Source organism: Erythrolamprus reginae, chromosome 1 (genome assembly GCF_031021105.1).
Source record: "Erythrolamprus reginae isolate rEryReg1 chromosome 1, rEryReg1.hap1, whole genome shotgun sequence".
NCBI lineage: Eukaryota > Metazoa > Chordata > Lepidosauria > Squamata > Dipsadidae > Erythrolamprus > Erythrolamprus reginae.
The window spans coordinates 316,106,739-316,130,557 of record NC_091950.1 but is presented as its reverse complement, the minus strand read 5'-3'; the positions used below and the strand labels follow the sequence as shown (position 1 = coordinate 316,130,557).

Genomic DNA, 23,819 nt, shown 5'->3' with positions numbered 1-23,819 from the left:
ATAAAATGCAATGGTATATATAAAATATTATTAAATATACTGTGTGTGCTTCACCTCCACAAAGAATAAATACATGGTGTCAATATGCAAAGCTCTTAGGGAAACACTATTTTCAACTTTTTCTGGAAGCAAAATTATGTCAGAAGCAGAGAAACTTGCAATGGGGAGTCATTCCAGAGAAGATGCTTCATCACCAAAAATAAACATTTTGAACATTAGTAGGGGTGGGCAGCAGGCAGGATGGGGTGGCACACAGTAATGAAGAAATGCAGCTGCGCAGAAATGAAGCTGTGTGCGCAGCTGCAGCTGATCGGTCACTTCCTGGATTACTGGGTTCGGCTCTGCTCTTCTTTCTTTCCCTGCTGCTGCTGCTGCTGCATCTGTGCTCCTTGCTTTTTTCCTCTTTCCTCCTTCCCGGCCCTGGACAAGTTTCCCTCTCTCCTGCCTGGCTCCCCTCCAGCCTCATATGGCCACTTCCTGCCTGAGGTGCAAGCAGAAGGTGTGGGTGGAAGTCGCGCTGGCACAGTTTATGCTTCTGGTGGCACCCATTCGCCTAGCTACTCACCCTGAGATATCTGGGGGTGACCCAGGAAGGAGAGCGCAGGAAGCGCAAAGCAAATTGTCACCTCAGAGAGCAACACTGGTAAGGTTGTAAGTCGAGGACTTAACAAGCAGTTAAGTTGAACGATGATGATCGTTCAACTTGAACAATGATGATCGTTCAAGCCATTCCCACCTGGTCACATGGCCGGTAAGCCACTCCTACCCAATCATAAGCCACACCCACAGTGTGGCAGTAATAATTTTGGCTGCCCATTACTGAACATCAGCCTTCTGATGGGAACAGCCAGCTGCTTCTTCCAGCACAATGAAACTAGTGAGGCCAACTCAAGTAGGAAATCTGGTATAAGATATAAGGGGTTTTATGGATTAACTAAAACCAGTATTTTCAATTGTATCTGTCAGCTACAGATACAATTTATCCACAATAAGCAAGCCACCCCATTTTCATCCTGAAAATTCTTAGGTGGCCTTTAAGGTTGCTGCACATTGCAGTAATCTAAATCAGGGTTTGGTAAAAAAAAAAATTCTAAAAGGCTAGATCCCATCCCTCCTTTGCTACCCTAATCATGGCTGCCAGGCCTGCAGGACAAAAAGCACAACCAGGGATGGGCTGCTGCTCGGATGTGGGGGAATGCAGTGGGGTAGCAAAAATGGAGCTCCACCCAAGAGCACCCAATTTGCACTGAAAGTTGAAAGAAAATGCAGGGCATCTTCATAAGCCATGCCCACAGTGTGGTAGTAAAAAATTTGGTAGCCCTTCACTGAGCACAACTGTCTCTTTTTCTCAACAAGGAAACTTTTAATAGGTTACCACAATCACCCAGGACATCCATTCTCAACCCCTGTTCCTTGCCCCTGAAGTTTCACTGAGATGAAGGTCTGACTATCTACCACTCATCCACTTATAGGCCGCTTATAAGTAGGCAGGCTAGATTTGGTTTTGGGATTGTGGTTTTCCAATCTTGGTCTAAATGCATGGTGAAAAGGCTGAGAGTCATTATAATTAGTTGATCCTGCCCCAAATAGCCCACCACTGTCACACAGTTCAAAACTGGGAAAAACCCTCTAATTGACTAGGAGCTGTGAATGCAGGTGAACCTCAAATAATGGATCTTCAGGAACAGGTCAAATGTTGTCCCTGTTATTTATTTTATTATTTATTAATTTTGTCCAATACACAATGAGGGTTTTAGTGGGTATACACATAGTAAAATACACAATGAAGGTTATAGAGGATATACTCATAGTAAAATATATCTAAGAAAAATAGAAGAGAAGATATAGGAATAGAACATATCAATGAAAGAATAGAAGAAGATATATAGGAATAGAAGAAAGGTATAGGAGATATAGGAGAGCAATAGGACAGGGGACGGAAGGCACTCTAGTGCACTTGTACTCGCCCCTTGCTGACCTCTTAGGAATCTGGATAGGTCAACCGTGGATAATCTAAGGGTAAAGTGTTGGGGGTTTGGGGATGACACTATGGAGTCCGGTAATGAGTTCCACACTTCGACAACTCGGTTACTGAAGTCATATTTTGTAGAGTCAAGTTTGGAGTGGTTAATATTAAGTTTAAATCTGTTGTGTGCTCTTGTGCTGTTGTGGTTGAAGCTGAAGAGGGATCAAATTATTCTTCAAAGCACCAGAGGGCAGGACAAGAAATAACGGTTGGAAATGGATCAAAAGAGAAGCAATCTGGAATTAAGGAGAAACTTCCTAACAGTGAGGAGAATTAACTAGTGGAACAGCTTGCCTTCAGAAATCATGGACACTGGAGGTTTTTAGGAAAAGATTGGACAGTCGCTTGTCTGAGATGCTATAAGTTATCCTGCTTGAGCAGGAGACTGGACTAGAAGATCTCCAAGGTCTGTTCAAGCTCTATTCTATTCCATTTTAGAGACAAAATGCAAGGTATAGATAAACTATGATATTTATTTATTTATTTATCTATCTATCTATCTATCTATCTATCTATTTATTTATTAGATTTGTATGCCGCCCCTCTCCGTAGACTCGGGGCGGCTCACAACACAATAAAACAGTTCATGACAAATCTAATAATTTACAATTTAAAATTTAAAATATTTTTAAAAAACCCGTTATTAAGCAGACATACATACAAACATACCATACATAAATTATATAGGCCCGGGGGAGCAGAAGGCGGTCTCGGAGATATTCTGGTCCGATGCCATGAAGGGCTTTATAGGTCATAACCAACACTTTGAATTGTGACCGGAAATTGATCGGCAACCAATGCAGACTGTGGAGTGTTGGTGTAACATGGGCATACCTGGGGAAGCCCATGACTGCTCTCGCAGCTGCATTCTGCACGATCTGAAGTTTCCGAACACTTTTCAAAGGTAGCCCCATGTAGAGAGCATTACAGTAGTCGAGCCTCGAGGTGGTGAGGGCATGAGTGACTGTGAGCAGTGAGTCCCGGTCCAAATAGGGCCGCAACTGGTGCACCAGGCAATAGCTTTATGTAGATGGGAAGATACCCCAAGCTAAAAGTTAATGCTTAGTTAATTCTAAGCATTTTTCCATCCAACTACTTCAAGGGAAAATTAACCCAATAAACATAATCCTTCCTTTCACATAGAGATCAAGACCAAAATGTTCAAATTAACGTCATCGGAAACTTCACAACTATATCTACAGCAAGGCTAACGTAATATCAGCAAAACACATCTTCAATACTGACAAGTTATTCTGATGTAAATATGCTTATATGCTAATGTGCACCAGTTTCTTCTCCTGTTATTAAAAGATTTATCTGTTCTGCAGTTAGTCGATGTGAGCTGTTTCATAACCAGCTACTAATTATTACAGTGTTAAAAAAGAAAAAGATCTACATTTCACTCCCACTTTCCACTTCTTCACAGCTACTAATGAGATGGAGCTGATTGTCACAACAAAGATAAATGCAAATTAATATATATTCCAAAGGCTCAAAGCTAGCAGTACTTTAAAACTTTCTTCAATGCTGGGAAGATACCCCATAAAACAATGAGCCTATTAAAACCAAATAAAGAGTATTTCAATGTCATGTCACATGAGGATGACAAATGTTCAACTAATTTTTACCAGGATATTACAATCACAGAATCTGCAGTTCAGTTGATATTCTGGGTGCGGTTTGGGTGTAGAGGATTTTTTTGTTCTTTTTTCTGGAGTAATTCAAAAGGAGCAAATCTTATTCTCATATTCTCAGACTGTTTATTGTATACAAACTTTTATACTAAGCAAATATTTGGAATAGAGCCTCAGCTGAAGACTTAATTTTAAAAGATTAAAATCTACTAAATCTGCACTTCTATTCTACTAGTTTTTCTCATAATTCCTATCACCCATTTCCTCCCATGTTGACTGTATGACTGTAACTTGTTGCGTATACCCTAAGATTTTTTATTAATATTGCTTCTTCATTGCTTATTTGACCCCTATGACAATCATTAAGTGTTGTACCACATGATTCTTGACAAATGTATATTTTATTTTATGTACGTTGAGAGCATATGCACCAAGACAAATTCCTTGTGTGTCCAATCACACTTGGCCAATAAAAATTCTATTCTATTCTATTCTATTCTAAAAGATGTGAGTAATGACAAATTAATATTATTTGGAGACCAAGTTAGATGAATTCCAGAAATATATTGATAGCCTTAAGCCTTGGGTTTTATAACTGTACCAGGGGTGTAGTTATAGTTACTGTATTTTTTGGAATATAAGACGTACTTTTTTTCCCCTTAAAAGAGGCTAAAAATTTAGGTGTTTCTTATACTCTGAATATAGCTTTTACTAAGCTTTTTTTTAGCTCTTACAAGGTGCCAACATGATATTCTGTGTTTTGCTAGCTAAGCAATCTTCCCTTTGCTTGCTTTTTCCATTGCTGCTCCCTTCAACAATCAGCTAAGCCTTTTTTCAGCCCTAACAAGGTGCTAACAGTGAAGCAATTGTCTGTGGTTTGCTAGCAAAACGATCTTTTTCACATGCTTTTTTCATTGCTTCTCTCTTGAGAGAGAGAAGTGAATTGTTTTAGAAACTGTCCCCCCCCCCAACCATGGGATAAAAAGCAAGCACATGTGCTCAAAACCAGCAAACTAATGTGCTGATGCTGACAAAACTAAGGATTAGGTAGATGAATACCTGGTAGGCAGATTATTTTTCCCTATTTTCCTCTCCAAAAACTAAGGTGCATATTATACTCAGTAAATAGCCCACCATCAGGTTTAAATTTACCTTTATTCCTTCGTCCGAAGCACAGATGATCAGCTCCTCAGCTGTGTTTTGGGCTGATTATAGCTACTGAGCATATGCAGAAGCAGAATTACATGAGGTGATGCATGCATGCGCATGAGCAGAGCAATCGCACGTGCACAAAACATTGCTATGCGAACCAATGTCGAAGGTACGTGGAACCCACCCATGAACTATACTATTTCTTATATTCAAATAATCCTCAATAGCTTTAAAGCCATGTTTTGAAAGAACAAAAAGTGCAATATACAGTAATACCTCATGATACGAACTTAATTGGTGAAAGGAGGAGGTTCGTAAGGTGAAAAGTTCGTAACACGAAACAAAGTTTCCCATAGGAATCAATGGAAAAGCGATTAATCCGTGCAAGCCCAAAATTCACCCCTTTTGCCTCATTTTCGCCGGCATTCGGATTTTGTTCGGGTGTGGGTGGAGGGGGGGAGATGGGGGGAGACAGCGCAGGCTGCCTGGAGGGAGCCTTGTGGGTGGATTCACAGAAAAGTCAACAGTTACTGTCCGGCTTGCAATGACTGGAAGGGAAGGGAGGGAAACGCACGGGCGGTTTGTACGTGCGTCTACTCTGATTTCCTCCCTCCCTCCTTCCCCCTCTCCCTCCTGGCCTCCCTCCACCTCCTCCTCCTGTATTCCGCCTCCCTCCCAGCCTCCGAGCCACATTCTCCGCGCCGCCGGCCGGCTGTCAACTTCTAAAGAAGCAAGAAGAGGAGGAGGAGCTGGGCGCCTTCCTCCACCACCACCGGCGCCCAGCTCCTCCTCCTCTTCTTGCTTATTTAGAAGATGACAGTCAACCGGTGGCATGGAGGGTGGAGATGGTGTGCGTGTGTGGAAAGGGTCAGCGGGAGAACTGGGGGGAGCCGTGGCCACTGCCCCGTGGAAGGGACCCGGCTGGGAAGCTCCCGAAGGTGTGGGCTGGGGTCTTTCCGGGAGAGCAAGCAGCAGGCGTGGGCTGGGGTCCCCCCAGTTCTCCCGCGGACCTCTTCCACACATCCCGACTCCTGCAGCCTCCGCGTTTTTCTTTCGGCCTCAGGCTGGAAAGGGGGAGCTAAGCCAGCCCAGCGGCTTTTTACATTGGGGAGATGTTACCAGCCCAGCGGCATTGATTCCTCCCACCGCTTAGCTCCTCCCATCCACCCAGAACCCGAAAGTTCTGGCCTTTATTCACCAACCTCCACGTTTTTCATGTTTGCATCCTGGGCGGGCGGGCGGGCGAGGAGGTGCGACCGACCGGCTCAGGCTCCGGCTAGGATGGGGTGGGCAGCGGCTGGGCGCAGCGGCGAGGGTGCGTCCGACTCGGGGCTGGCGGCGCCCGACGCACCGGGGAACATCAGCTCAGCGGATCAAGCCCGGCTCCTTTTGGCCCAGCATCCCGGGCCAAGCAGCTGCCTTCCGTCACTGAGCCTGGCTCGCCCGGAAGATCATAGCGCGTGTTGGCTGCGGCGGCGACGTTGCTGCCGGCTTGGCTTCCCTCGCCAGCGCAGCCAACACGCGCTACGATCTTCCGGGCAAGCCAGGCTCAGTGACGGAAGGCAGCCGCTTGGCCCGGGATGCTGGGCCGAAAGGAGCCGGGCTTGAAGATCGCAGCGCGCATTGGCTGCGGTGGCGAGGGCATGCGATGGACGGTGGAGGAAGCGGCCATTGGAGGGCGAGCTGCCTCAGGGAGGAGGATCGGGTGGGACCAGGTGGGGGCTGGAATTTCTCCGTTGGGAAGAAGCGGCGATGGACCATCCGTCTACCTCTGTCGGCTGCTCCGGGCCACAGGGGCGAGGGGCGCTGCTTCTCCGGTTGCCCGGTCCTCTCCTGCCTCCCGCGCCGATCGAAAGGGGCTGGAGCGGCAGAGCCGAGCACGCCTTCCGCCCTTTCATCCTCGCCCCCATGGCCCGGGGCAGCCGACAGAGGTAGACGGAGGATCCATCGCCGCTTCTTCCCAGTGGAGAAATTCCAGCCCCCACCTGGTCCCTCCCGATCCTCCTCCTCCCTGAGGCAGCTCGCCCTCCCATGGCCGCTTCCGGGAGCAGCCCGGAGCAGCCGACAATGTTGCCTGCTGCGTCGGGCGCCACCAGCCCCGAGTCAGACACAGCATTGCCGCCACCGCCACCGCCACCGCCCCCAGTCGCTGCCCGCCCCGTCTCGCTGCCCTCCCCATCTCGCTCGGCCACGCCTCCTCGCCCGCCGCCTGCCCGCCCAGGATGCAGACCTGCTGCCTCGCCTCACGCCCGCCGCCAGCCCGATCCTGCGCCTCCTGCTCCCCCCCAGCCAAAAATACAAAGGCGGTCTGCCGCCGCCCGCGGAGCAATGGGAAGCTGAAGCCGCCGGCGGTTTCAGACTCCCTTTGCTCCAGGCTGCTCCACCCTGCCTGTCATGCGGCGGCAGACCGTCTTTGTGGTTTTTTGCTGGAGGGGGGAGCAGGAGGACCTTCCTGACTCCCTCCCCCAGCGCCGGACCTCCTGCCCTCCCTCCCAGACAAAAACCCAAAGTGGGCTCCCGAACCCGGACGTTTTCCGTCTTACCAACCTGCCACCGCCGCCGAGAAGCCCCGCCGCCCGGCTGTCACCTTTTAAAACAGCCGGGGGGCTTCCCAGAAGCCTCCCGAAGCCGAACGCCAAACCCGAACATCTGGGTTCGGCTTCGGGAGGCTGCTGTGAAGCCCCCCGGCTGTTTTAAAAGGTGACAGCCGGGCGAACGCTGAACCCGGAAGTTCGGGTTTGGGGTTCGTAACATGAAAAAAGTTCGTAAGAAGAGGCGAAAATTTTAAGAACCCTGGGTTCGTATCTCGGGTTGTTCGTAAGACGAGGGGTTCGTATCTTGAGGTACCACTGTACTCTAAAATACAGAACAGAGTTGAAAATACTTTGCAGATAATGTTCATGTTCAATCAAAAAGCTACAGCATGGTACATTATGTACTTCTCTCAGTTTTCTTCAGTCATTTTCCAATTTCTTTCCTTCACACTGGGAATAGTAGACACCCCAGTTTTAATCACTTGCAAGCTTTGTGGATCCAGTAATTGTCTAAATTTATTAGGGGAGAGTTTTATTTATTGAAAGAGCTAATTCTATAAATGTATTGATTCATTGATTCATTCATTTTTATCTCATTTTTTTCACCCATAATGGTCTTCACTGATTGTGGTCATTTTTTCGGCCATAGCGGTCTTCACTGATGCCAAGTGTATCGGTGGTTATTGAGGCAGGCAGGATTCCCTTGAGTACCATTTGTTGGGGGTCAGGGGAAAGGGAGGGTCTTGCCTTCTCTTTCTGCTCAAGATCCCCATGGACAATTGGTGGGCCACTGTGGGACACAGAATGCTGGACTCAATGGGCTTTGGCCTGATTCAGCATGGCTCTTCTTATGTTCTTATGAAAAGCAACATTTTAGGGATTCATTTTTTAAAAAACAGCATAATATAAAATGGAAATAGGATAAGGTAAAGGTAAAGTTTACTCTCAAAATATCTGCTAGTCGTTCCCAAGTCTAGGGGAGCAGTGTTCATCTCCATTTCTAAAATGAAGAGCCAGCATTGTCTGATGATGATCCATGGTCATGTGGCTGACATGACTAAATTCCAAAGATACACAGAATGCTGTTACCTTCCCACAAAAGTGGTCCCTATTTTTCTACTTGCATTTTTTAAACCTGCTTTTGTACAGCTAGGTTGGCAGAAGCTGAAACAAATAACGGGAACTCATTCCATTACACCAGCCAAACTGCCAACCTTTCTGATCGACAAACTCAACGTCTTAGTCACTGAGCCACCACATTCCCTGGAAATACGATTCAGAGGAACAAAAAGAAAAGCAGCACAAAAACAACTTCTTCAACTTTGAGTAGTCCTTATGTTAAATTGCTGGTAACAATTCAGGAAAAGCTAAACTTAGCAATTTGATCTGCTGCTGCTGCTTCATACAGTTCTTCACAGGAATTATCGAGTCTCTCATCTGCACCTCTGTAACTGTCTGGTTTGGTTCTGCAACCCAACGAGACAGACACAGACTTCAGAGGATAATCATAACTGTAGAAAAAACAGTTCCATTGAGGACCTGTATACTGCATGAGTAAAAAAAGAGGGCTGTGAAAATATTTACAGACACCTCACATCCTGGACACAAACTAAACAATGCCGGTTGGTGGGCCCCAGGGGAAGAGCCTTCTCTGTGGCGGCCCCGGCCCTCTGGAACCAACTCCCCCCGGAGATTAGAACTGCCCCTACTCTCCTTGCCTTCCGTAAGCTCCTTAAGACCCACCTTTGTCATCAGGCATGGGGGAACTGAGACATCTCCCCCGGGCATATACAATTTATGAATGGTATGTCTGGATGTATGTTTGTTTAGAAAATGGGGTTTTTAAAATATTTTTAAACAGTAATTTAGATTTGTCGTAAATTGTTTTTCACTTTGTTGTGAGCCGCCCCGAGTCTGCGGAGAGGGGCGGCATACAAATCTAAATAATAAATAAATAAATAAAAATAAATAAACTGTTTCAACTCCTACCCTCAAAATGATGCTATAGAGTATTGCACATCAGATCAACTAGACACAAGAACAGTTTTCCCCCAAATGCCATCACTCTGCTAAACAAATAATTCCCTCAGCACTGTCAAACTATTTACTAAGTCTGCACTACTTTTAATCTCCTCATCCTTCCCATCACCCATCTCCTCCCACTAATGACTGTATGACTGTAACTTTGTTGCTTGTATCCTTACAATTAATTGATTGATTAATTTGACTTATATGCCACTCAATCCCGCAGGACCCAGTGGGATTGTATATTGATTTGTTCCTAGTATGATTGGATTGCTTATTTGTACCCCGAATATCATTAAGTGTTGTACCTTATGATTATTGATAAATGTATATTTTCTTTTATGTACACTGAGCGCATATGCACCAAGACAAATTCCTTGTGTGTCCAATAAAAAAATATATTCTATTCTCCCTGAAAAAATAGTTTTAGTATTGTGAAATTAGTACATGGAGGAATTAAATGGACCATGGCAGAAAAAATATTTTGGTAATGATATTTCTGTGTATGGTAGAAAACATCAAGCAGTTCAGGAGCACCTCTTTCCCTTAGCTTCAGTAAAGCATCTTTCCCCCAACTATAATGAAGTTAGGAATTTTTAATCATGCGAATTATTAAATACTAAACATTAAGTAGCTACTGATGCATCAGATAAATGCCTTAGGGCAATTTGAGTTCTCAACAGTATATTCTATCGAGTATTGTCATCATATTATAAAGCTGTTTCATCTTAATACTCTGTATTTAAATCTACACATAACTATGCTTACAATAAAACTCGTTATAATGAAGCTAATATTCTTAGTTTGCCTTCGACAAGTATAGATAGGTATCTGGCTTCACTAAAAAAATTCCCATCGCTCTCTCTCTCTCCATCAGCTTGCCCCAATCTGAGCTATATTTTGCATTTTCAGGAAGGCAGTAATTTTTTTTTATACTGGTTTTATTACTGTTAACCACTATATCAAATCAGACTTCATGTTTCAGCTATTGATAGGATGCTAATTATGTTCAGTCAGTGTATTTTTCAGTTATCAAGATAATAAAATTGCACATATATTTCCCCATTTCATCTTCTTTTCCATTGTTTCAATACTGTACATATCTTAACAAACCCACCAATGAGTTTATATTACTGCATTTTAGTAAACAATGCTAACGTTCCCTAAAATTTAAGCCTCACTGGTATTCTATTTTTCTCCTGACCCTACTGCAATCAAATTTCCATGGCATATGAGCAGACCCCTTCTCTGTCCCAATTTTGCTATCCAATGGGAAGGTTGTGTTATGAATTTATTTGAGCTGGATGATATTAATACTATAAATGTTAGGCACTGAGGGTGAACAGAAGCGTCTACCTTTCAAAGAGATTTTCTGCATCTGTAGAATGCACTTATTTATTTATTATATTTATCCTGGTTTTCCTCCAATAGTTTAAGGTACCATAAATTCTGCTGCCTCTAATTTTGTCCCCACAATTTCAATCCTGGGCTAAGAGAGGCTTGCTCAAAATCACCACGTTTCCATGGTTAAAAGCGGATGTGAACCAGAATCTCCAGCCCCAATTCCCAACTCTGCTGCCCATCACCTTAACCACTCCACCGCACTTGAGCAATCAGAGTAAAATGAAGTTTTCCAGTAGCTTTAAAAGAGGGTGCACTTTATTTTTTTTAACATTTTTGATATTTTGCTTAAAGCATCATCAAACAAAGCATAGTTCTTATCTCTGTTAATCACAGTACCTTTCAGTCCTGCTGAACATTGTTGCTTCCTTGGGGTTTCAGAAGCCCATGAATTACCAAATTTCCTCTTCCTGAGAAAACTAAAGAGGGAAGGAAAAAATAGCCAACACTCTCAATAGAATAGAATGGAATAGAATAGAATGGAATGGAATGGAAGGGAAGGGAAGGGAAGGGAAGGGGAGGGAAGGGAAGGGAAGGGAATAGAATAGAATGGCAGAGTTGGAAGGGACCTTGGAGATCTTCTAGTCCAACCCCCTGCTTAGGCTGGAAACCCTAAATTAGTGACGGCGAACCTTTTTTCCCCATGTGTGCCAAAAGTGCAGGCATGTGTGCTATTGTGCAGGTGCAAGTGCCCACAATTCACAATCAGAGCAGGTGTGAGTGCCCATAATTCAATGCCTGTGGAGGATGAAAATGGCCTCCCTCTCCCCCTGGAGGCCCGAAATGGCCTATTTCCCAACTTCTGATGGGCCTGGTAGGCCAATTTTTCACCCTTCCCAGGCTCTTGAGGCTTCCCTGGAGCCTGGAGAGGAAACAAATGTCCTCCCCCATCCTCCTGGAGGCCCTCTGTAAGCCAAAAACATCCTCCCATAGCCTCCATGTGAGCCGAAAATCAACAGGCCAGCTTGCACAAGCATGTTGGAGCTGAGCTAGGGCAATGGCTTGTGTGCCAGTAGATAAGGCTTTGCGTGCCACTCATGGCATCTGTGCCATAGGTTTGCCATCACTGCCCTAAACCACTTCAGACAAATGGTTATCCAACATCTTCTTAAAAACTTCCAGTGTTGGAGCATTCACAACTTCTGGTGGTAAGCTGTTCCACTGATTAATTGTTCTAACTATCAGGAAACTTCTCCCTAGTTCTAAATTCCTTCTCTTCTTGATTAGTTTCCACCCATTGCTTGTTGTCGTACCATCAGATGCTTTGGAAAATAGCTTCACTCCCTCTTCTTAGTGGCAACCCCTAAGATATTAGAACACTGATAACATATCTCCCCTAGTCCTTCTTTTCATTAAACCAGAAACACCCGGTTCCTGCAACCATTCTTCATACATTTTAGCCTTCAGTTGCCTAATCGTCTTTGTTGCTCTTATCTGCACTCTTTATAGAGCCTCAACATCTTTTTTATATCATGGTGACCAAAACTGGATGCAGTATTCGAAGTGTGGTTTTACCAAGGCATTATAAAGTGCTATTAACACTTCACTTGATCTTGATTCTATTACTCTGTTAATACAGCCTAGAAATGTGTTGGCTTTTTGGCAGCTGCTGCACACTGCTGGCTCATATTTAAATGGTTGTCCACTAGGATCCAAGACCCCTCTCACAGTTTCTACTGTTGAGAAAGGTACCACATATACTGTACCTGTGCATTTTGTTTTTCTTGCCTAAATGTAGAACCTTACTTTTTTCACCATTGAATTTCATTTTATTAGATAGCGCTCAATGTTCAAGTCTGTCAAGATCCTTCTGTCTCTTGAGCCTATCTTCTCGAGCATTGGCTATTCCTTCCAGTTTGGTGTCATCTGCAAATTTGATGAGTTGCCCATCTATCCCCTTGTCCAACTCATTGATGAAGATGTTGAAGATTACTGGGCCTAAAACAGAGCCTTGTGGCACTCCACTGCATACTTCCCTCCTTGTAGCTGCAATTCCATAGAGCACTACATGTTGAGTGCAATTGGTCAGCCAGTTTTGAATCCCTCTGGTGGTGGTGGTGTCTAACCCACATTTTTCTACTGTATCTACTGGTCTCCTTTATCAAATGCCTCATTGAAATCCAAATAGGTATATCAACAGCATTCCTCTGGACCAATAATTTTGTCATTGTCAAATAATGCTATAAGAATAGTTTGGTGTGATATGTTTTTGGCAAACTGATTTGTTGTTGCTGCTGTTAAATAACACAGTTATAATGCTTAGAAGTAGGAACTGCTTTAATTAAGAAAAAAGTAGAATAGATATCAGATAGATGGGGCAAGGAGATGAAAATAAATGTGCAAATTGATTATTGTTTCCATGAGTAGGGCCTGCCTTTTCTACCATATTTTTTTAAAATATTGAGTGAAAGCAGTATTATTCTAAAATTCCCTATCATGTTGTAATTCTCTTCTATAACAGTTTGCTTTCATTCCAACTTCTATGATGAAAGAAGAGGCTTACTTTGTAAATAACATATCGTAGCTATGAAATTCCTGAAGAGATCTTGGGAAAAAATTGCTGGGATGATAAAAACAAGTTAAGGTCCCCTTTGAGCATACGTGACTTACTTAATCTTTCCATTCCTGTCATTCTGCCAGTTGCAAGAAAGATAAACTTACCATGTTAGATAAGTTGTATAATTGTTTTAATTTTTTTAAATAAAATGAATTGTATGCATAGTTCTATCTTGCAAAGGAGATTAAATATATATGTACTTAATTGAAACTATCAGAAGAGACATCCAACAGGTTACAATGAGATATCAACAATATTCTGATGATACTCAATTATGTCAATTCCTATAACAAGTCAGAGATGCAGTGAAGGATTTCATCTGAATTTTGGATGTTGTGAGAATGTAGAAAATTGTATAAGCAAAACGTAGGCAAAAGTGGATGAAACTGTTTTTAAATACAAGATTTGGAACAGCTCAGGCAGGCACCTTCGTAATTCACTGAGATGAAAGTGTAGTATAGAATAATCAGATTTGCAAAACTTCATGATCAATAAAAATAGTTCTAGTATTTATGTAGATGTGATTTCCTGATATTACCTATCTATTGGGGTTGACAAAGGACAAAACAAACTGAGATTGAATCTTAATAAGATACAGGTACTGTTTATACAGTACAGTGGTACCTCATGATACGAACTTAATTGGTTCCAGGAGGAGGTTCGTAAGGTGAAAAGTTCATAAGACAAAACAATGTTTCCCATAGGAATCAATGTAAAAGCAAATAACGTGTGCAAATCCTTCAGGAAAATCCCAAACTTTAGAAGGGAGGCGAACAGAGGGCAGGGAGGAGCAGCTAAAGGGGGCGGGTGGAAGAAGCAAGGCTAGGCTAAAGGGTGAGTGGGAAGGAAGAAAGGCAAGGGGGGCGCCCCTCCCTTTTCTTTCTTCAAAAGACACCTTTTCAGTGCCTGTGCAAGCACGCTGTTCCCCTACTTTTTAAAATGCAGACTCTTTCCCCCTCCAAGCCGCCCCTCCCTTTTCTTTCTTCAAAAAAGGGGGAAAAAAGAAACCCCTTCATCTCAGCAGCAGCGGCTTGGGTTCGTAAGGTGAAAATAGTTCAGAAGAAGAGGCAAAACAATCTTAAACACCGGGTTCGTATCTCGAAAAGTTCGTTAGAAGAGGCATTCATAAGATGAGGTACCACTGTATATAAATAATCTGAGTTGACATCAATTTCAACACCAACCATTCTTCTACAGTCATTAGTGTCATCTTTTCATTTCTTTGCATATAATAATCTGAAGCATCCTTGGTGTTCTCTGAGCTTGATTATTTTTTTTGCAGATGTTTCATTGCCCAAACTACGTAATATTGTCACAGCATTGATGATGTGATGTCAGCTGGTGACTCATTACCTAGTTTTGGTAATGAAACTTCTGCAAGAAAACAACCAAGTTCACAGATCACCAAGTATACCTCATTTTAACCCTGAACTACTAATATTCTCTTTTATCATTATAATCTCATCACAGTAAGGTTGCATTGGAATAATCTTCCATTATTAGTCTGAAAAGATTTTTTTTTTACTTTAGTTGAACATTCATTTTAAAATTCTCTGTATTTCAATCTTTTTTATAAGTTTTTTTACATGTCCACCAAGCACGATAGAACATATATTCATGTTGTTCACATTTCCAAAATACATTTCATAAAAGTGAAATGCTTTTATGCATTCTTCGGGATTGTCCTTCGGGATTGGGCAGCATAGAAGGCAAATGAATGAATGAATGAATGAATGAATGAATGAATGAATGAATGAATGAACAAATAAATAAATAAATTCTGAATAATTTATGTGGCAATCATGTACAACACAGGCCAATTCAGTCTAGTGGCCAAGGTACCAGCCTAGAAAGAGGAAAACATGAGTTCTAGTCCTACCTGAGCCATGAAAGCCAGCTGGGTGACTTTGGGCCAGTCAATCTACCTCAACCCAACTGACCTCATAGGATTGTTGTTGTGAGGAAAATAGGAGGAAGAAAATGTATTGATTATGTTTACAGACTTGAATTGTTTTTAAATACTGTTATCCTTAATGTACACTCTGTTCATTTTCATTCTTCAGTACAAAATGTTAAGCTCTATTAGAATTACAATACAGTGTAATATTTTTTGATAATAATTATACTTTCTAAAAAAAATTCCTTCAAAAACAGCATCCAAAAAAGTCTATTATTGCAGCGTCCTAGGGAGTCAAGAATTTGAGGCATCTGCTGTTAAAAGCCACTGTGATGATAAAAGCAAATTAAAGTACTCCAGATTCAGAGAGGGCATTATCAATCAGGAAATAAATTTTCAAGAGTGAATTATTAGTAAGGTTTTGCATGCCTAAAGTCTGTCTTGATGAAATTCAGATTCTGTGCCAAGGAAAGGAGTTGGGTCTCTGAGTTAAATTCAAATCTGGTTGTGCTTCAAGGAGGCTCACTGGAATTAATAAATTTAAATTAGTTATGACTAAATTAAATGTAATTCATTTTACTTGGAATAATATATACCCAACCTGTTTGGATTCAACCTTATGCGGTTAACTCTTTTTCTTTATTTTATCTAATGTATTCTAATTTCCTGATTGTGGTTGAAGGAGACATATCATTCAATCAAAGTGCATCACTGCAACTTGATTGCTGAAACTCACAAGCTATTTGTTTTGCAAAACCTACAATTCTAGCCCAATTATAATTGCATCACAAAATATTCTGGCCTACCAAGAATTCTTATTTAAGAAAAGAGCTATTGCCCCCGGAAGCGGAGTAAAGACGCTGAGACATATTATGGATTAAATAAGGGTCATTTATTAAATCAACATAAATTTAAATAAATTTAAATACGTAAATTTAAATATTTAAATTCAAAACGAACTAAGGACCTGCACAGGCCAAAACTAACGGGGCAGAAATTCCTACCAGAAAATTCCTTGGCAACATTGGGCAAAAACTCCTTGCTGAACCAGGTGAAGGTAGCCACCTTCACCTGGATCCAAGCCACGCCCCTTCATTGTGTGGGAGGAGTTCACCCTCCAATCCCCATGGGAAATTGGATCCGGTGATTCCCATGGACATCCTCTCTCCAATCCCCGACGTTGCTCCAACCTCTAGTTCCTGGAGAGAGGTGGGCCATCACCCTTTGAAGGATGCCCAAAGGAGCATGCGCAGTCACTTCTAATTGCCCATTTCCGCCCCTAACCTGCCAAACCCCAGTGACCAAAGGGAGGCCTATACTGATATCTAAGTGTGCCGTACCCCCTAACCAATCCAGTCCACACCGTCAGTGTGGAATAGGCAAAAAATGGCCGCCTCTAAAGGGGAGGCCACAAAAAATTCCTATTCGGCCCCAAGGCGACCTCCTTAGGACACACTGTTAATAGCGGGTGTTCACATCCGAAGCCAGGGAAAGCAAGGAGGAGGTCCTATCTGGATCGCCCTTAAATAGGGCGATCTAGGACCTCCCCTGGACCAGCAGGCAGCGCGCTACCCTGGCGCGCTGCCAGAAGCCAAACTTCCAGTTTCCAAAGGAACCCAGAAGTTCGGAGCTCAAAAGAGCTGCCAACAGCGTCCCCCAGCTCCTGCGGCAATTTCGGCCGGCGGTTTAAGCCGCCGGTCATGCATTTGTATAATTTACAGAGCAATCCATTTTTGTCTTCAATGTTCTTCACCTACCCCCACTGCACATGACATCTATTTTTGTGGAACTTGTCACATGTACTTTGCACAAGAATATCACTAGCTAAAATATGTGCTCTTACACAATTTTTTCACACAAACAGAAAGTTGGGTGGTTGAACAATATAACGAACCAATAAAAATGTCACATATTTCACAATCAGAGTCTATGTTTTGCTACTGAGATTCATGGCTGCTTTACTAATAAGCAATTCTAAGCATGTTGACAGAATACCCCAATGAATAAGGAATGTGGTTTAAAATAGAAGGCAGATTGGCTCAGATAGTTAACCTCATACCCAAAACTCACTGGGGGGGACATGTTTTGAAATACGAGACCTCCTGGTTTCCCTCATATTATTTTTGCAGGATTTAACTGTTTGCAATGAAACATCTAGGTGTTTTTTTTCTTTCTTTCAAAGGAATATGAGGACTTTGATCAGCAAAGAAAACCCATCTGTTTTGTCTGTCTTTCTAAAGGCACAAATAGATAGTGTTAAGTGTGGATGTGGGGTGGGGGAAAGAAGCCCATTTGGTGAGCTCCTTGCCTCCAGCTTTCACCCTGCTTTTCTTTTTAAGTCTTCAATCTCTATTGTCTGGAGGTTTGTTCGGTTAATCTCCTGTCAATATATGATGAACAATCTGCCTATTGACTATCTCAGCAGTTTCTAGATCCTCTCCCACCACTCTATGCTGAGATTCTACACTTTTCTGCTGATTGTTCTTTTGGTGGGCAGGGGGATCGAGGTGTGGAAAAGAGGAAAGTTGTTATTCTTTCCATCCCCTAACATAAATTATCACCGGCTCCTGAGGTTTTCCTCCCTTCCCCCACCATTTTGATCTGGTTCTTCATATGGATCCATCATTTCTGGAATCTAAAACATGCTCCCCATACTATTGGAAAGTTTTCCAAATTACTTTTAGCTGAGCACAGACAGGCTTTTTTCCTATCATTCCCTATTTGCTCCAAGGAAAACAAATATTGATGGATTCAGAATGACCATTTTTAAGGGATCATCCGTACATTGAGTTCCTTCCCAGCAGTGATGTTAGTAACATTGCAGTGCTCATAAAGAGGATTTGAGAATGTTATGTTCTGGGCGAAGAATGGAGGCGAGGTCAGAGTGATTTCTAATACTTCTTTATTCCATACTGCCTGGGAGGCCACAACATTCCCTAGATGACACAGCTCCGTTTATATGAAACTGATCAGCCAAACAACCAATTAGGAGAGAGTATTTTCCTGCTCCAACTGAGGACCAGAATGAGAACTTCAACTGACAACTATAGACTATATACAATACATAACAGAAAAGAAGGTTCTTGCCATAAATAAACAATACAGGCAAAGCAAACCACAGATTTGGAACAAAACAGGAAGCTAGCGATGTTCAAAGAACAGGGATGATTGTTTCAATCCAACTTCTTTCATTACTGAATCCCTTAGGCATACATAATGTTGATTTTACAGTATTCAGCCCCGTTTCAAAGCTGCAAAAAGTGTTTCTTCAATTGCTTTGAGCAATTTAGCTTAGCACAGATTCCGTATTTAAATTTCATTGAATTTTGTTTTAGCAGGTGAGTATTGGCACTGCTGTTCACTGAATCATTGTGTCCTGTTTTTAGTTACTTATTTCATATACCTGTCTCCCATTTCCTACATGGAGGCATCTGGCTAGGATCAGAAAATTAAACAAATATATGAAGTCTGGCCTCTGTGTTGCAAATAAGTTGCACCTGTAACAAATGCAAAAAAGGAGGCAACAATCACATTGTCATAGAAACTTTTTTGACATCTATGTACAGAAATGCCCCAGTCGCATGCAATCATGTTTCAAAAATATGATTTAAATAATGTTAAGGACCATGAATTTAAACAATGAATTAAAGCACGGGTGTCAAACTCACTACATTATGTTGCCATCCCATGACGTTTCACAACATTTTTCCCATTTGTGGAGCTGGTGTGGCCTGTGTGTGATGCATCCATCCTGCAGGCCACCAGTTTGGCACCTCTGAATTGTAAAATATATATTCATTAATGGGAGAAGGAGAAGGAAAAACAAAACAGAATTGGCTATGCAACACTCATATCAACAAGGCCTAAATGAAGAGAGACATCTTCAACAGGATACTTATAAGATGGAATAGCAAATGAATTTCAGGATATGTTTTCCATGGAAGTTCCATTTTTCCTTTCATCTTCAAACCATGCTTGCTTTCTATCAGAATCATTGTGACACTGACATGGATTAAGAATGGATTATGCTTAGAAATTAAAAAAAACTTTTAATACTAGAAGGGCATGATCTACAAATTTGGATGTCACACATTTGTTTGGTACGAAGGGCATAAAATACATAGCTATTTCCAGAGACATAATATAAGGAACTTGTTATTAGCAATTTGGGAATAAGTGAAGGATTAACATTATTCAAAAATACCATACCGGATATCAACAAGTGAAGCTCTGACACAACCAAGTAGAATGGATTGGAATAATATTCCGAGATACAGGGATATTATATCGCAAACAAATAAGTTAAAATCAGCAGCAGAAATTGAAAATCAAGGTACAAAAACAGATTGGTACATGAACATAAAACTACAAGCAAGATATGAAAAAGACATTAAAGCAGAAGGAATTAAGGCAGAAGGAATTAATTTAGAAAAAACAAAATTAGATGAAATTCTCTTCAGACCAAATGAAAAGTTGATAAATTATATAATTATTTGCTGTCCATTGAATTACAATTTGAACAAGTGAAAGACACTATGATAAAGTGGATGAGGCATATAGGATATACAATAGATATGAATATATGGCAGCAACTATGGGAAGGAATTAAAAAATGACAATGTCAATAGCATTCAAAGAGAATATGTATCATTAATAGATGGCATATGTCATCAGAAAGACTAGCAAAAATGTTTACGAATAAATAGATGAAGTGTTGGAAATGCAGCCATACACCTGGCTCTTTATTTCATATGTGGTGGACTTGCACGGAAGCCAAAAAATACTGGATAGAAGTTCAAAATTCAAAGTATCAAAATTTAATAAAGAAGAAATATATCTAATTGTTCATATAGTAACTGCTGCTAGAATTGTGTAGGCAGAAAACTGAAAGTTGAATAGAATACCAACAGAAAGAGAAGTATTAAGAAAGATTATGGAGTGCACTGAAATGAATAGACTAATAATGAAAATTAAAGACAAAGAAGACTCGGAGTTTTATAAAATTTGGGGAAAATTTTATGAATGGATTGAAAATAAAAATAAACAATATAAATAATTAATAGAAAATTAATAGAAAAGAATGGAATTATGATTTTAAAAAACTTGGTTGACAAAAAGAGAAAGGGAGACAGCATTAGTATGGTTTGATTGAGTTGTATGATTATTTTAATTATAAGGGTTTTTAAATTGTTTTTAATATTGGATTTGTACACTGTTTATTATTGTTGTGAATAATTAAATTAAATTATTATTATTATTATTATTATTATTATTATATAATTATGTAACACATATTTAAGGGAAAGTTAAGCTTTTTTTTTAGATTAAAATTAGTTGTTGAAGTAATACTTTATTTTTTTAATATAAGATCTTTATTCATATAAGCTTGATTGTTAGATAGCTGAAGCAATTATTGATGAAATAAAAATAGGATTTGGGATGTTTTTTAATAAAAGAGATCTTTTAGCTTGGTTGTTAGAAAGATAGGGTAACGATGGATGAAATGAAAATAAATTTTAGGATGTTTTATTAATTTTTCATAAGCATATTGTTAGGAACTGATGGTATGTTTGTTTTCATGTATATATGTATTTCAAGTAGGAGAATTTTTAAAAAAAATTATTACCCCCCCCCCCCCCCAAAAAAGGAATCATTTTGACACTGGAAAAACTGGAGGCATGATCCAGTAGTAGGTTCTAAATCCTATTGCTACTGGTTCACACATGCTCACCTGTGCCGCAGGGGTTGGCTACTGCCTGGATGGGGGTGATGGGACACAGTGGGGCAGCGAAAATGGAGCTCTATCCCAGAGCACCCAATTTGCACTAAAAGGTATTGAAAGAAAATGCAGGGCATCCTGCATAAGCCACGCCCACAGTGTGGTAGTAAAAATTTTGGTAGCCCTTCACTGTGTGCATGACCCCGCCACTGTTGTGGTTTGCAGAACTGGGCTGAACAAGGAGCAATCTACCACTGTCATGATCCCATTTCCAGTCTAGTCTTTATTTTTTTTAAACTATCAATACTATTTATTTATTTGTTTGTTTGTTTGTTTGTTTGTTTAATCCATTTTTTATGCCGCCGTTCTCCTTAGACTCAGGGCGGCTTACAGCATGTTGCAATACCACTGTTTTAAAAAAACAGAGCCAGCATATTGGCCCCACAATCCGGGTCCTCATTTTACCCACCTCGGAAGGATGGAAAATAAAAAAGTATCTTGAGAGTGTCAGTTTTCTTTATATGCACTGTCAGTTTTAGAGTTTTAAAACACCTTCAGCTTTCTAGGCATTTTCTACTGATTTGCTTCAGATTCGATTTGTTTTGGAGGGAGATTAACCACTGATAATTCCCAAACAGATACCTTTTTTTAAAGAAATTGCATTGATATTGGCTTCAAAAATATGTCAGATTTTTTTTTCTTGAGTTATCTCCAGTCAGCTGGCTAAAAGCAAGTATGTTTTCCTACATTTCAGTACTCAGGCTTTATTCAGTGTCACATTCCCTAGAGATATAAATCCTTGTGGGATTGGTATGGCAGAAATGCGTTCATGTTTCCCTTGGCAAGAGCAAATTATGTTATTTTGCAAGAAAGATTTATCCATGCATAAACTGACAATTTCCTTTTGTGCAGTTGTTTATGTTTTGAAGTCCTTCAGAACCTTGAACTGCTACTATCTGCAGTTAATTTTTTAACAAAATGTCTGATATCAAACACTCAGATAAAATATACTCACTTCATCTCTGTTCATTTTCTTCAGCGAATCCCTTCCAAAAGTTTCCACTAAAGGAAAATTTACAAAAATAAATTAAAATGCTCTGTATAATTAACTAAAGAATTGCTAATGAAATGGAGACGCACCAAGGCTGTGTGTGCCTCATCGGTCTCTGTTACACTTCAGAATCTCATTCACACATTCTTAAGATGATGATTAATCAAATGCAAGGTGTTAAATAAGATGCTTTTAATTAACTCGATTTCAAAAGTTTCTCTAAGCTAAAAAAAAAAAGGCAAAAGTTGCATTTCTTTTTGTGTGCATTTTGCTTCCCCCCCCTTTCCAGTGTTGGAAAATCAGATTCAGCACCCATTGTCCTTTGCAATGATGCCAAGTACAATTTACTAGGATGCTATAGATTGCATGAGGCCAAAGTAGCTTCTATGGCTCCCAATGTGTGGGCATAGGGAGGGAGGAAAAGAAAAAAGATTATTTTAACTATACAAAAAGGAAATGGGAGGCTGAAAAGCTTCCGAGCAAAATGCCAGGCTCAAGCATAATCATTATTTCAGAAAATGCTGAGGGACACATATAGGTCCCAGAGGCATTCTTAAGACATTTTTAAAGATGATATGAGACAGCAGCCTACCATTCAGTTTGAAAAATGCCACCTCCTAGAAAAACATAAGCAAGCTGAAGTAACCAAGAGCATCCTGAGAACCCCATAAGAGACAGGTGGGGGTTGCTACTTACTGCTGCTACCAGTGTGCACATGTCCCATCGAGATTTCGCTACTCCACATGCATAGGAAGCAAAATCTCGCAAGAGGACGTGCACACTGTTATGTCCTGTCCAGATACTGGGGATTGTTGCTCTATTGGATGTGTGTGTTACTAGGGAAGTTAGGTTGTTTTGGCGGGAGGTTTACTTCAAGTTAATTGGTTGCTGGTCTTGGGGGAGGGTTTATTATCTCCTGTCGTGTTGAGGTGCCTCAGGGCTGTGTATTCCGAACTTATGTGGATTCCAATAAAGCTGTGTTCAACGCTGACTGAGTGTCCTATTTAAAACACATGTGCAAGATTTCAGAGATTTTTTTTGCTTATGTGCAAGTGCGCTGCGCATGCCAGTGACTTGAAGCTGCGCACGAACCTTCCATTTTACTACCAGTGTGCAGTGTGGGCCATTCTGGGTTGGAATCTGATACTGATAAGAGGTGATAGCAAGAAAGCTGGCTATTGCGCCTTTGTCAAATTTAGAAAATGTCAAGGATACGATTCTATCATGCACAAGTGCCCCACAAAACTCTGATGTAAAGCTTTGGTAACATCACAATAAATGCAACTCTGCCGCTTGCTACTTTCCACTTATCTATTTTAATACCTTCTTATCTATTCCAGTTTCTTACAGATTTGTGGCAGCAGTGGGTTTCTCCTAGTTTGGGCCAGTTCTTAGAACTGGTAGTGCCAGATGCGAGAGGCTCCGCCCACCTACCCGGGACGCTCCTGCACAGCCCCCAAATCTTGCAAACCCCCGATGCAGAGCTTTGGCAATATCACAATAAATAGCAGCTCTGTTGCTTGCTACTTTCTATTTATCCATTTAAGTACCTTGCTATGGTGGTTATGTCCAGAGACAAAAAATTTCTGGAAAAAAGTAAATAATTGGTTATGTCAAATAACAAACATAAAATAGAATATACACCAGAATTTTTTCTATTGGGCATTATGAGAGGGTCTTACTCTAAAATTGTAAAATATTTAATCTTGCACATAACAACAGCGGCAAGGATTGCATTCGCACAGAATTGGAAAAATTCACAAATACCTGAAAACAACGAGGTCGTCAAGAAAATATAGGATTGCGCAGAGATGGACAAATTG

The 23,819-nt window shown here is 41.1% G+C and overlaps 1 long non-coding RNA gene across 1 annotated transcript; it reads right to left on the bottom strand.

Annotated features, from left to right (window-relative positions):
• Positions 1 to 18,111: 18,111 nt before the first annotated feature.
• LOC139157144 (uncharacterized) lies at positions 18,112 to 22,177 on the bottom strand. Its single transcript, XR_011557432.1, has 3 exons — positions 21,961 to 22,177; positions 18,895 to 19,001; positions 18,112 to 18,723 (listed from the first exon to the last, which is right to left on the bottom strand). It is a non-coding gene; the product is annotated as an uncharacterized lncRNA (long non-coding RNA).
• Between the last annotated feature and the right edge of the window lie 1,642 nt (positions 22,178 to 23,819).